General features: G+C 43.5%; 2 protein-coding genes across 2 annotated transcripts in view; both read left to right on the forward strand.

The window, feature by feature from the left end:
* The window catches only part of LOC126481949 (probable oxidoreductase PXDNL), a 108,369-nt gene that overhangs the window by 86,267 nt on the left and 7,649 nt on the right, over nucleotides 1-14,453 (forward strand). The window lies entirely within an intron of this gene.
* LOC126480678 (peroxidasin) overlaps nucleotides 10,707-14,453 on the forward strand; it is a 221,510-nt gene continuing 217,763 nt past the window's right edge. The window contains exon 1 of the mRNA XM_050103902.1: nucleotides 10,707-10,764. The gene's annotated coding sequence lies outside the window, so the exon portion shown is untranslated. The remainder of the gene's footprint in view (nucleotides 10,765-14,453) is intronic.

The following is a 14,453-nucleotide window of genomic DNA, read 5'->3' on the forward strand; positions in this document are numbered from 1 at the left end:
TAGAATTGTGGAGAAGAGAAATTTGTGGCTGAACTTGACTAGAAGAAGGTGTCGTTTGGTAGGAAATATTCTGAGGCATCAAAGGATGACTAATTTAGTGTTGGAGGGGTAAAAATGGAAGAGGGAGACCAAGAGATGAATACACTAAACAGATGCAGAAGTATGTAGGTTGCAGTAGGTACTGAGAGATGAAGCAGCTTGCACAGTATAGAGTGGCATGGGGAGCTTCTTCAAAGTAGTCTCTGGACTGAAGACCACAAGAACAACACAGTGGGAGTGTGCATGGTTCGACTTTATTACGACCTGAGCTCTGCTGGGAACATTTTCAATCAGGTGTCTGAATGTCTGTGGACGAATAACAGCCCATTCTTCCTCAAAAACCGAAACCATAGGAGGTAGTGATGTTGAATGGTGGGGTCTGGAGTGAAGTCGACACTGTAGCTCATTCCAAAGGTGATGGGCTGGGTTCAAGTTGTAACTTTGTACAGGCCCGCCCATTGCAAGAAAGTTACGGTTTACAAATCATTGCCTCACAGACGATGCTTTATGGCAGGGACACTGTTATGTCGATACACGTAATCGTCATCTCGGAACTGTTATTGTATTGCATGCAGTAAGAAATACTTCAAAATGTGTACGTATCTTCCCCGTTTTAGCGTTTCCACATGCTCAACAACCGGACCGCAACACCACTTCCTCCATACTTCACTCTTGACACTTCCATGACCCGCCAAACCTAAACCCTCCCATAGGATTAACATAGCGTGTAGTATCATTCATTACTCCAAATCACTCGTTTCCTGTCAGTACCGTCTCTGTTTACAAGACGCTCGCTTGGAACTGACCACAGCAATGTTGGCTTACGACTGGCGCTCGACCACTTTTTAACTATGTATACACAGTTATTGGACTCTTGGCCTGTCTGTAGCCCTTGCTTTGTGTTTCCACCTGAGAATCACATCACTAACAGTCGTCTTGCGGTGTTTTAGAATGCTTGAAATGTTCCTGATGAATTCGTTTCTCAGTTCACGTCCGTCCATGTGCTATAAATGCTCACCACAACAGCATCAAAGAAAGATATTTGTTCCTGACGAAGTCGATGAGGGATTTCGTCGAAAGCTCGTGATCCGATCCAGATTTGATGCAAATAATACAAGAATTTTTATACGGATGTTGTAGCGAGAAACTTCAAGGTCGTAACAGTCTTTCCTATTCATGCCAAACAAATTGCACAGATAAAATGAAATGGACCAATTTCCCAGGTGAGTTTTCTGGCATCGCAGGCTTATCAGATTACACGTATGCAACGAGCCGCGAATGGAAGGACACATCTCCGTTTGTGATTCAGCCTATTGGCCCATTCCGCAAGAGTCGGCGCCTGTTGACGTCTCCGGATCCTCCGAGTGCAGCAGAATAATAAAAAGAGAAGCGTGTTTACACTATCGAGACTCCCACGGCGCATTTATTACGAGAAGTTCCTCGAAAAGTCCTCCAAAGCCATCCCTTTTCCGGTATGTTTGTTTCTCTAAACATCCAATGAGGACTAAGACCTACCTAACGACCTACCATACTGCAGACTGATAACGAAGGTCCAATAGCTCTTCAGATTTATGAGTCCCCTTTAAATAACGAAACCCAGTACTTTTCCCTGCATGGAGGGTCTTCATCTGAGACAAGCATATCGTTAGGATTTCTCCAGTGAAATATGATAGGACCACTCTTGTTCTCTACTAGGTAAATTCGAAGTGCTTCGACAAACTTTCAGGGATACCTTGTGAGTATTTTGATGTAAGTGAATCACAGATTTCGTCAGCTCCTTACCGAGTAACAATAAAATCATGAGTTCCCTGGTTTGTTACAACACGTAACACATTCTCTTCCGTAGAGTAAGTTGTACCATACCTCACACAGTCAGTACCTTCCATTCTAACGTGGAAGGATCCAGTTTCTCGTAGGCATCTATGTACAAATGCAAAAGTGCTATGACGTGGCTGTCGTTAGTGTGTGAAGAGTTCAGTATAGAATAGCTGTGCCTTTCTTCCATTGCACTCAGTTAACCCTACCAGGAACCTTATTTTGCCAACTATTCCCCATTAAACCTATGAATTTGTGGTAAGTTCCTATGGGACCAAACTGCTGAGGTCATTGCTCCCTACGCCTTCACATTATTTAATCTAACTTAAACTAATTTACGCTAAGGACAAAAGACACACCCATGCCCGAGGGAGGACTCGAATTCCGATGGGCGAGCCGCGCGAACCATGGCAAGGCGCCTACGTCCGCGCGGCCACCCCGCGTGGCAAACCTATGCATAGTACTATTGTGTATCACTATTAAAGCGCAGCTAACACTGCCGGAAAACAGACCCCTAGACAGAACCGATCAGTACTAAATGCGAACTTGAGGACAACGAAGTAAAAGGGGCATTTCTGTTCAAAATGGCTCTGAGCACTATAGGACTTAACATCTGAGGTCATCCATCCTCTAGAATTTAGAACTACTTAAATCTAACTAACCTAAGGACATCACACACATCCTTGTCCGAGGCAGGGTTCGAACCTGCGACCGTAGCGGTCGCGCGGTTCCAGACTAAAGCGCCTAGAACCGCTCGGCCACTGCGGCGTGGCGGAATTTCTGTTGTCAACAACAGGTACCCGGAGGGAATGGAAAGAGGACACACAGCGCATATCGTTGACATCTGTAATGTTGTACACTACTTCCAATGCAATATAAATACGAAGCTAACTGGGACAATAAACCAAAAGAATTACAATACCTCTTCAACAAGTCATCGGAGCCCTCGAGTACCATGCACCAAAAGGTACATGTCTCTAACCAACCTCTGGAAATTTATCGGTGTGTATCTTATACATGAAATGTCTGACGAATAAGAAGCAACAGTCTGAATTGTTTGCTGATGATGCTGTAATCTACGGGAAATGCCGTCGTTGAGTGACTGCAGGAGAATACATGATGACTTTCCAATTGAGCTGATCAATTCCTGGATGCTCTAAATGTGGATAAAATGTAACTTAAGGCAGATGAGTAGGAAGAAAAAAATTTTAATGCTCAATACATTGTTGTTGGTGTGTTCCTTGACACATCACGTCAATTAAAATACCTACGGATGATGTTGTGAAGCGACAGGCAATGAACGAAAACATAAGGTTGGTAGCAGGGAACGCAATTGGTCGACGAATTACATGGAAGTGTAGCTCATTTATAAATAAGACCGCGTACGCAATATTTGTTCGATCTATCCTTGAAAGCTGCTCGACATTTTATGATGCCTTCCAGGTCGGATTAAAGGAAGACATCGAAGTAATTCAGGGGCGACTTGTTAGACTTGTTACCGACAAATGAAATCAATAAGAGAGTGATGCGGAATTGATTAGTGAACTCAAATACAAATCCCTGGAGAGAGGAAGACGTCGTTTTCGCGAATCTAGAAAGTTTAGAGAATCGGCTTTTGCGACGGACTGCAGAACGATTATACTGACACTGACACATATCTCGAGTAAGGACCGAGAAGACAAAATAGAGACAGAACAGGGCCGGGACGGAAGCGCATAGACATGGTTTCTTTTTGTCGACCCACTTGCAAGTGATATGCCTCCGCAGTGGAGACGTCAGTGTGGCTGACTGCAATGCGGGGAAACCTGATTCGATTCCCAGTACCGCCAGGGACTTTTTCTTGTTGGGGGAAATGGAACTGGGTGCTCTCATCCTCGTGATGCGAACTGACGAGCAGTTTGCCAAGTAACAGTAGCGTCAAGCCTGCTAACTAGACAACGGCGAGGTGAGCGATGTGCAGACCCACACCATTCTATACTGCATCTCGATGTCGCCACTGGCTGGGGATGACACGGCGATCTTACGGGCCCGATTGGCCCCTCTGGAGCCGAAACGATGGTGCACGTGTATTTGTCGAACAGGAGAGGGAAGGACTATCGGCTGCACAAGGTATCCTCCGCCATGCAACATGCTGGTGGCTTGCTGCATATGCACACTGTTGTTTGTGAAAACTGCAACGCCCAAAAGGAACTGTTTGCATAACTACAAAACCGGAGGACACGTAAAACATTGGAGCCCTAATAAGTGATTAAGACTGAAAAAAGATTGCGTGCATGTAGGCCAAGCACCGCCCTCTTTTGTGTGACCAGATAGGTCAGTGCTACGCCACGTTCAGTCGTACAGAGCCGTCAAACGAGGAGGAAACGTGCGAGCAAGTGCTGGTATGCCTCGTCGTAGTCAAAGGACGCAATATCGGAATGTGAGTGAGTTCGAGTGGGGAAGAATGATTGGCCTCCGAGAAGGGGTTCATCGCTCCGTGGCACTAAGGGTTGTACAGGGCACGCTGCGACTACAATGAAGCGTGTTTGAAACCAGTGAATAGAAGAACGTCATACACAGCGAGTGGGTACTGAACCACACAATGTGACCACAGCGAGAGATGACCGTCATCTTTTCTGCGTGACCGTAAGTGACAGATCTGCTCTGCCAATAGTGATGGATCGATGTTTGAACACCGAAAAGGGCGTGGACATACCTGCGCCAATGATTGGTAACCATCTGCTGACGGCTGCACTGGTGGCACAGATACCTTAGCGTCGACCCAGTTATCAGAAGTCACCAACTTCTCAGGCTGCAAAGAACGTATGAACTTTCGGCACTGGCATGGTGAGTGGCAAAATGTACTATTTCTGGAAGAAGCCCGCTTAGAGTGACAACCGCGTACATATTAGACGCTAGATTGCTGCATGCGATCGGGCAGATTCTGTTGTTGAGTGGCGTAGCGGACAGACGCCAAGTGTGATGGTTTGAGTCAGAACACTGATGACTGATGATGATGATGAGGGCAATCCGAAAAGCAACAGATGCATCAGTGAGGTTTTAGAGTACGGGGCACTGGCCCTCCTTCAGGCAGCTCCACGTGCCATATTTCACCAGGACAAGGCCAATCCACATGTGGTGAGAAATGAGCAATCCTTCTTCGAAGAAGACCGGGTACCACTGATTTCCTGTCCTGAATGATCGCCTAGCATGTTGACCACCGAACGTATTTGTAATATGGTTGGATGCTTCTGCACTCCATTTGGCAGTGTGTTCCCCAGTAGCATACCAAGGCCCTCTTTGGTTCCAATTCACAATTTCTAGAGGTTCTGACTGCAGTATGTAGCGGCCTCACACCGTATTGAATTCTCATGGTCAAGTGCTCGTACAATTCTGTAAGTCTAATCATTTGTGCAGTATCATGTCCATAATCTGGGGAATATATTTCATTGTAATCGCATGTCTCCTTCTTGGTGCTGCAGTTTTCACAAACAGCAGTGTATTTATGTAGATACAGATACGAAACGTTCCCCTTTTCGAGCATTCACTATCTCAACCCTTACTACCACACCGCCCCTTGTCTGAATGCCTATATGTACAGCTTTAAGGCTTGCGGGTTATATACGGTTACAGGCCTCATGACTCTGTTATCGGAGCGTATTTGCGGATTTACGTCTTGCTACAGAAGTCTATCGAGCCCCGCACAGAGTTTGCAGTCTCGCCCAGAGGCATCCGAATCCCCTTGACAACGAACGCTTCGGATCTCAGCGGCGGCAGAGGCGGTCGCACAGCCAAATTAGTCTAATTACGCACTGCCACCGCCCGCTCGCTACTTGTTAACAGCTGTGCTCCAGCTTTCGTCCCAGTGGGCTCGAGTGCTTTGACAGAGGTAGCGCGGCGAACGGAAAAAACGTCCGGGGATTCAGGTAGGGGTTCAGAAGCAGCAGGGAGTCTTTGAAATACAATTAAAATGTCAGGAGAAACTAATTAAACTTTCACGTCAGACCGTATTCGTACTGCCAACCAGTATCTCTTCTTTGTCATCCTTACCTCACTGTACATTTTTTTCGTACGATTGCACGAGTCATAAAAAGCAGCAATTTCTGCAGTAAGCATCGATACCATTACTTTATTTCGATAAAAATTTACTCACTGAATCGTAACAGTTCAATTCAAAGAATGTTTTATTGCTTTGATCCTATCGGGGACGTGATTACGATGTTACAGCGCCGGTGTATAACAAAGTGCCTCCTACTGCGGAAAATGTTTCGGATCGCATCACTCCTGGATCTCTGATATAACACGATAGGCAGTAGGATTAAGCATCTGCTGTCATCTGTAGAAATGCTGTGCCGAATGGTCCCAACTCAAGGGCGTTTCCAGACAGTGGACTTCCAACTACCCTCCAGTATTATCCTTGCCAGCAGATAAAGCTTGCAAGAACAAGTTAGGTAACTTTCGGGTTACATCGTAAAATATCGGCGAAAAGTGCGTTTCATTATTTACAAATCATGTCAACGTTTAAGAAATATTCTACCGGTACTTGGAACAATATAGACGTATTAAAAAGTGCAATACACTGTATTAACATTCTGTAGAAATATTTACTTTATATTTTGTTGTGAACCTTCTTGTCGTCTTGCTTCAACTGAACCGACATTCCGCACAGTAATACCGGGAGCTTGTATCTATAGAAAGGCTGTTTTTTCGAGAGGTATGTGACATTTGAAGATTATGCATCTGTACGAAAACCACCAGACTGCAATGCTTCAGTTCCACAAAGGTACAAAATAACAAATATTATGTGAAGATGTACTGAATGTTTTAAACTGTAAATATTGTGTAATCGGGGAGCAGTTATCCCTTGAGGGATAAAATGTTGTTCTCTGAGGTGTGCCTGCTCCAAGTTACGCGTAGTCCCTACAGTTGATGAGATATTGCTTCGTTTTATTAGAGTACTAACTGACAGCACAGCACAACAATAACTTTATAATAGGTACTGCACTACCGAGGGGTCCATGCAGTATTAATAGTAACAGCAATAATAATAATAATAATAATAATAATAATAATAATATCGTAGTGGTACCAGTGATCAGACACGATGCACTGTTATCCAAAAATCTTCCAATTTCAGCCACTTCACAAGTAGGGTGTCCAGCGATCACGTAAAACAAAAAGGTTTAACTGTGTTTCAATCATGAAACTAAATTGTTTTGATAGAGCATTAATATTATCACTGTTTCATGAGACTGTAATGCTGATTATAAAATCTACCAAGTAATTACATTTTCTCAAATACCAGCGTTAACGTATTACACAGTGTGCGTTACAGTTTGTGTAGCAAATGCACGAACAGCATCTTCCTCACATAGAACACCCCCTACGCACATACTTTGTACCATGCAACTGTAACAGTAAAACTGTTACACATATGCTTAAATATGTCATGAAAGTGCCTGCTCCAAGTTACACGTAGTACCTACAGTTGATGAGATATTGCTTCTTTTCATAAGTGTACTAATTGACAGCACAGTACAATAATAACTTTATAATAGGTGCTGCACTACCGAGGGGCCTGTACAGCATTGATAGTAACAGCAATAATAATAATATCGTAGTGGTACCACTACTTACAACTTGCACTCGCAGTGGACTAAGAACTGCGCCAGAATTCCATAAAAAAACGTTGTTTGTCATAAAAACATCAGTTGTCTCATGAACTCATTAGTTCATCGTTTAGCAAGAGATGTATAAAAATTATCGTTTATCTTTCGCCATTTTAAAAATAAAAGTTTCAAATATTTTTTCCACTCTAAATATTAATTATGATGGAGGGGGTTGGGGTACAGGGGAGGAGTACTTGCTAACATCTAATTATTCACGAGTAATGGTCTGAGTCAGGTTGCGAACCACTGTAATAGGGAAACAAACTGAACATCTCTAAATCAACTGTTCAAGACATTTTTCAGAATGTTTTAAGGAAGACAAAATTTGTGTAAAGTTTGTTCCACACACCTTGACTCCCAAACAGAAACGGCGAAGCGTGGACGCCTATAGGTGCTGGGCAGTTTTTTTTCCGGAGAAAATCATCACGAGTGACGAGAGCTGGCGTCATCAATACACACCAACCAAAATAGGACATCATGCCAAAACCACCCTCTTATCTTTTCAGTATTTTTCATTCATTGCCCATGAAACTTTATGGACTGATGAGGAATTCCAAAACTAAGGAAGCATCCTCACATTATAGCATGACTGCAATTACTATTTGTGTTTTATTCGCAGTAACTGGCACCAGCTGTGACGACAACTTCAAACTTTGCTGACTTTGTGAGATTTATACGATTTATTTGTTTATTTCATTACAGGTGTCCCTTCTACAGTGTATTTTTAAATTAAGATCTGGTCACGCAGTGCCTTGCAAATTTTGTAGCAGAACAGCATTTCATGGGCGGCTGAGACGACCTAGTCCTCGGGCACCTCTCGCTGGCCGTTCTCTGTACCTACACAGAGGCGATCTCTTCGCACAGCAGCAGCCGCGGCTTCGCGTGCCTCCAAACACCAGTTAACAGTGTTCGCTGTCTGTTGCAGATACCTTCATTTTAATGAGCTGGTCGCCATAGATGCCGACACATTTTCAAATTTACCCAAGCTTGAGAGATTGTAAGTATGATGCGCAGTCAGCTGCGTCTGCCCGCTCACATTATCCAGGATGTGTGGACTCTGCGTGACCCGAAAACGTCTTTCGTCTACCCTTCCCTGAAAGGTCGTTGCACGTCTTGTAGCAACATGCGGATAGTTGCAACACCCACTTTAGCCATCTTGTTTTCCTATTTGGTACGTAATTCACTTTCTGATAACATCTCAGCAATAGTGAGCAACGGAGAAGGCGAAAGTCTAAGTAATCAACTAGTTTACTTCGGGTTGCTTGTACTCATGTTTTAGCTTAATTCAACCTGTATTTATATATCCTGGCACAATGAATTCTATTCTACACTTGTACTAGACCCAACGTCTTCAGTGCTTTGTGGTACATATTCTAAACAGTTTTTAGCCACCACTATTTATACCATTTCCAGTTAGCCCCTTCTGTCCCTGTTAAGGCAAAAACACTAGTCTTCAGGTTTCCTTGATAGAAATTTATATGGACTTAATTCTGGCGGGCATTACGGCGAAAAGTCGTATCCTTTTTGTCTACGTCCGAGGTGTACGAAGATGTACGCTTGAAACACAGTTTACAAAACTTATTTTTCTGTTCTTCGGGAGTAATCACATAGTGTTCACGAAGGTAAAGTGATTTATTGATTATGTTCTATTACTTTTAGATTTTATGCTACATAAACTCATGAGTATTACGTAATGTCGTAACCGATTTAGATCAGCCAGTGGTTGTCCTCAGTTCATTAATAGATAAGGGGAACCGAAGAACAAGTATAGATTCTGTAAAATCTGCTAGATTTTAATTATATGTCCTTTTATCATTACGTAAATTGTTACTTGCCCTACGGGCTTGCCGCAGTAGCAAAACCGGTTCCCGTTAGATCACCGAAGTTAAGCGTTGGATGGGTAAACATCTGGAACTGCCGAGTGCTGTGGGCAATAGGGACTCACTCAGCGCTTGTAAGGACAATTGAGAAGTTACTTGACTGAGAAGTGGCGGCTCCGGTCACGAAAGCTGCCAGCAAATGAAGCATATTGCTGAGGATGCCACGGCGGTCGGTCGGTAGCGTTATGCCTTCCCAGGCCTATTCACATGGAGTAGACTGTTACGTAGTAGCTTTTGTAGAGTTTGTTACGATTCTTTACCTCATCTTTTTATCTGTTGACAACTTGAAAATGGGCACTGGCTGATCGAAATCGGTTAAGACGTTGTCAAACGCTCATTTGATTGTGTCGCGAAAAATCTAAAAAATAGAAGAACATCTTTCAGTCTTGTCTAGAGTTTGAAACCGAAGTGTTTTTAATCTTGAGGAATACTCTTTCACGTGTTGCATTGTGGTTAAACCAATTACTTTTTCACTTTGCACAACCCTATCAATTTTCTTCCAAGGAAGCTACACTGCATCAGTTCATTAATTCCATTTCTTCGTTGTTTCTATTTTTAACGAATTCTTTCTTCGTTCATAGTGATCTTCGCTGTTATCATATTTCTTATTCCTTTAACTTTAAATCCTTGCCAAGGAGACTCTTTACTTCCTTTAAAATGATTATTATTATTATTATTATTATTTAATGCAGCGTTAATGAAATCTTCCTGTAGCCCGTTTCTCGATTTCTTTTTCGCTTTCTCCACGGTCTCTTCAGACCTACTTTAAATGCTATGGACTATAATCTATCCTTATATACTAACTGCACTCCATTTAATTCAGCGATTGTCGAATATCTATTTTTCCGCATTCGTTTCAACAAAACTGTTACAAAGTTTACTGAAATGAAATACGCTAGTGAGTACTACTGAACTTGAGAATGACGTTTTGACGATCACAAAGAAATTTGAAGAGGATCTAATGATATTTTTGCCAGGACAGGCTGCCTTTAATTTCTGTGTAAATTTTTAACGTACATGTAGTAACGAAGTACAGAGGAAGAAACATGGAATAAAAATATTATCAAACGGAGTGATTCAAAAGTTATACGAGTAAACGAAAAGTTAAATGTGAGCGACTTTACGGCAATGCTGACTGGCAATACGCCATTATGTTACTTCCATTGCGCGTCACCGATCATGTGCGTCATTGTGACGTCGCAGAAGATGTTTAGTCACCCAGAATCCACACATCCCACATATAAATGCACTGCACGCTGTCGCCAAGAGTGCAAATGTTCTGCCTTTGCTAATGCCGGCTGTCCTTACAGATACCTGCATTTCAACAAGATCGAAAAATTAGAACCCGGGGTATTTAGCGATCTGAGAAGTCTCGAGCGACTGTAAGTAAAAAGAAATGAAGAGAAACGGAATGAATTTGTGGATACTGCTGGGCTTGGATACTCTTTGGGATACCATAATTTTGTTGTTGTATATGCTGCACGTGTTTGCGGGTGTTTTGTTGAGCTGTAGAGCGGTGTTTCGTAGGCTCTTTTATTTTCATGCTTTTGTTTTCTTTTTAGTTCAACGTTTTTTTACTAAATGGGACTTTGAAGAGTACAATTTCAGTTATGTAACACAACAAAATCACATTGAGAATTCTGAGAGCCCGAAGTAATATTGTCCTGTACTATTAATTAAAAACACAGTATCGTCATGAATACATGAATGAAATTATACTGTTTCCAGTTTAGTTGACGTCTTGTACATTCATTGAACGTTGTACAACGAGAGTCGCAAGTGTGTCAACAGTGAATAGGCAAGCAATGGCCAAAGCCGTTCGTTAATCGGAGCGAAATGATTTAATGAAGTGTCTAGATTTTTGCGGGAGACAATCACAATCCATGTGTTCGTGTCCAAACAAAAGTCTGCACAGTATTTTGAAACCGGTTTGTTCGTAATCACTGAGGATATACACGTCGTTAGTAGACGTTTTACGATTGATATACAAGAAATTACGACATGTTTTGAAATACCAATATCACCTTTAGATATTCGTCAGAATTCTGTAACCCAGACTATAAAACGTGTTTTATTTCATTATTTAAAGAATTTATTTAGTGCCAATACTTGAATTTTTTACCTTATTGGTACACGTCCTTTACCTAACTAAAATGAACGACTTAAATCTTGCTTTTTACATTGCCGGTGGTCTGGCTATATTAATTTTATTACTGCGTTCAAACGTGTTATAGTTGCAGAAGATTGCACGCTACTTACTTGCGTTAAAATGCAAATTGTGTCGCAGTGTTTTTTTCAGAGTGAAATAGAAACATGCTGTTTGCAATGATCCGTCTTTGAGATGAGAATATTAGGCTCACCAGACTCATCTGCGTGTATCTAGAGGAGTGAGCTGTACGCCGTTATAAAGCACCACTGTCTATCTTCTTAGTACTGTACTTCATAAGTGCCAACGGTATCATAGCAATATCACTATAGTTAACAAGCTTCAATGAAGCCTCTACAACGTGCGTTTGACGAGCTGTTCGCAGGTATGTTGTATAATGTATAGGAATTTGTGGCGTCGATGGTGGACGAAACTCTAAACAGTCGACATCGCATGGTACAATGTTCGTTACCCATGGTGCTGCTATGTTCCAAGACGACAGGGCTCCCGTTCACGCAGCTCGCATCCTCCAGGAGAGGATTTGTGAGGAAAAGGATGAATTCTCGCATCTCCCCCTGGTCACTACGCTCGCCAGATGTCAGTACTATTGGGTCTTTGTAGTGTACTTTGGGGGAATCGCATGACCGCTGTCCATCTCCATCATTATTACCTGAACTTGCCATTAATTAGAAGGAAGAATAGTATAAGATCTCTGCAAAACCACACAGACTTGTATTTACCCATTCTGAGATGAAATGGAAGCAGTTCTAAATGTCAACGGTTTCTCCGCGGGGCGTTACGTGTCGTAATTCACAGTGTATCCCAGTCCCTTTAGGACTGCTTGTGTGAAATTCCCCAGTACCATCTCGTGGCGAATTGCGGAGTTACGATCCTTGAAGTTTCAAAAATAGCTGTCCGCAGCTCGTAGTCTAGTGACGCCGGCACGGTAGCTCAGCGTGTTTGGTCAGAGAGGCGCTGACCCTCTGTAATAAAAATGAGTAAAGGAATCAGCGATCAACTTGAACGGATATCCTATGACGTCCACCCAGACCAAAACACAACGAACATTATAAAAAAAATAAAAATAAAAAGAGGCTGGCGCTGCTACCTCTGGATCACGGGGTCCCGGGTTCGATTCCCGGCCAGCTTGGGGATTTTTCTCCTCCCGGGGACTGTGTATTTGTGTTGTCCTCATCGTTTCATCACCTTTCATAAAAGTAGCTAGATTGGACTGTGTACAGATTGGGATTGTATACCGGCGTTGACGACCGCGCAGTTTAGCTCCCCACGAACCAAACATCATCATCATCATCAAAAATAGCTATGTACGTAGTCAGAGTGCTAGAACTGCTGCAGCAGACATCCTCGCCGCAAATATAACGGTATGTGTCTGACACTCGTCCGTAAATGGCAGGGAAGCAGTGATGCAACATCAAGTTTTTGAGTCCCCCAACGAATGTGAGAGAGAATTCGCCGAATTGCTTCTCCACGATGACACTGCAAGCCCACAAAGCAAAGTTTGTGCGCGGATAGCAGTCCTGGATCACCCACAGTATTCGCCGGATATGACCCTAGGCGACATCTGGCTGTTTCTCAAATTGAAGCTGGCAGTGAAAGGACACATTATGATGCAGTTAAGTACTCTACTGGACATTAAAATTGCTACACCACGAAGATGACGTGCTACAGACCCGAAATTTAACCGACAGGAAGAAGATGGTGTGATATGCAAATGATTAGCTTTTCAGAGCATTCACACAAGATTGGCGCCGGTGGCGACGCCTACAACGTGCTGACATGAGAAAAGTTTCCAACCGATTTCTCATACACAAACAGCAGGTGACCGGCGTTGCCTGGCGTAACATGGTTGTGATTCCTCGTGTACGGGGGAGAAATGCGTACCATCACGTTTCAGGCTTTGATAAAGGTCGGATTGTAGCCTATCGCGATTGCGGTTTATCTTATCGCGACATTGCTGCTCGCGTTGGCCGAGATCCAATGACTGTTAGCAGAATATGGAATCGGTGGGTTCAGGAGGGTAATACGGAATGCCGTGCTGGATCCCAACGGCCTTGTACCACTAGCAGTGGTGATGACAGCCATCTTATCCGCATGGTTGTAACGGATCGTGCAGCCACATTTCGATCCCTGAATCAGCAAATGGGGACGTTTGCAAGACAACAACCATCTTCACGAACAGTTCGACGACGTTTGCAGCAGCATGGACTATCGCCTCGGACACCATAGCTGCGGTTACCCTTGACGCTGCATCACAGACAGAAGCACCTGAGAAGGTGTAGGCAACGACGAACCTGGGTGCACGAATGGCAAAACGTCATTTTTTCGGATGAATCCAGGTTCTGTTTACAGCATCATAATGGTCGCATCCGTGTTTGGCGACATCGCGGTGAACGCACATTGGAAGCGTGTATTCGTCATCGCCATACTGGCGTATCACCCGGCGTGATGGTATGGGGTGCCATTGGTTACACGTCTCGGTCACCTCTTGTTCGCATTGACGGCACTTTGAACAGTGTACGTTACATTTCAGATATTTTACGAACCGTGGCTCTACCCTTCATTCGATCCCTGCGAAACCCTACATTTCAGCAGGATAATGCACGACCGCATGTTGCAGGTCGTGTACGGGCCTTTCTGGATACAGAAAATGTTCGCCTGTTGCCCTGGCCAGCACATTCTCCAGATCTCTCACCAATTGAAAACGTCTGGTCAATGATGGCCGAGCGACTGGCTCGTCACAATACGCCAGTCACTACTCTTGATGAACTGTGGTATCATGTTGAAGCTGCATTTGCAGCTGCAACTGTACACGTCAGCCAAGCTCTGTTTGACTCAATGCCCATGCGTATCAAGGCCGTTATTACGGCCAGAGGTGGTTGTTCTGGGTACTGATTTGTCAAGATC

The sequence above is a fragment of the Schistocerca serialis genome, chromosome 5, assembly GCF_023864345.2.
Source record: "Schistocerca serialis cubense isolate TAMUIC-IGC-003099 chromosome 5, iqSchSeri2.2, whole genome shotgun sequence".
NCBI classification, from domain to species: domain Eukaryota; kingdom Metazoa; phylum Arthropoda; class Insecta; order Orthoptera; family Acrididae; genus Schistocerca; species Schistocerca serialis.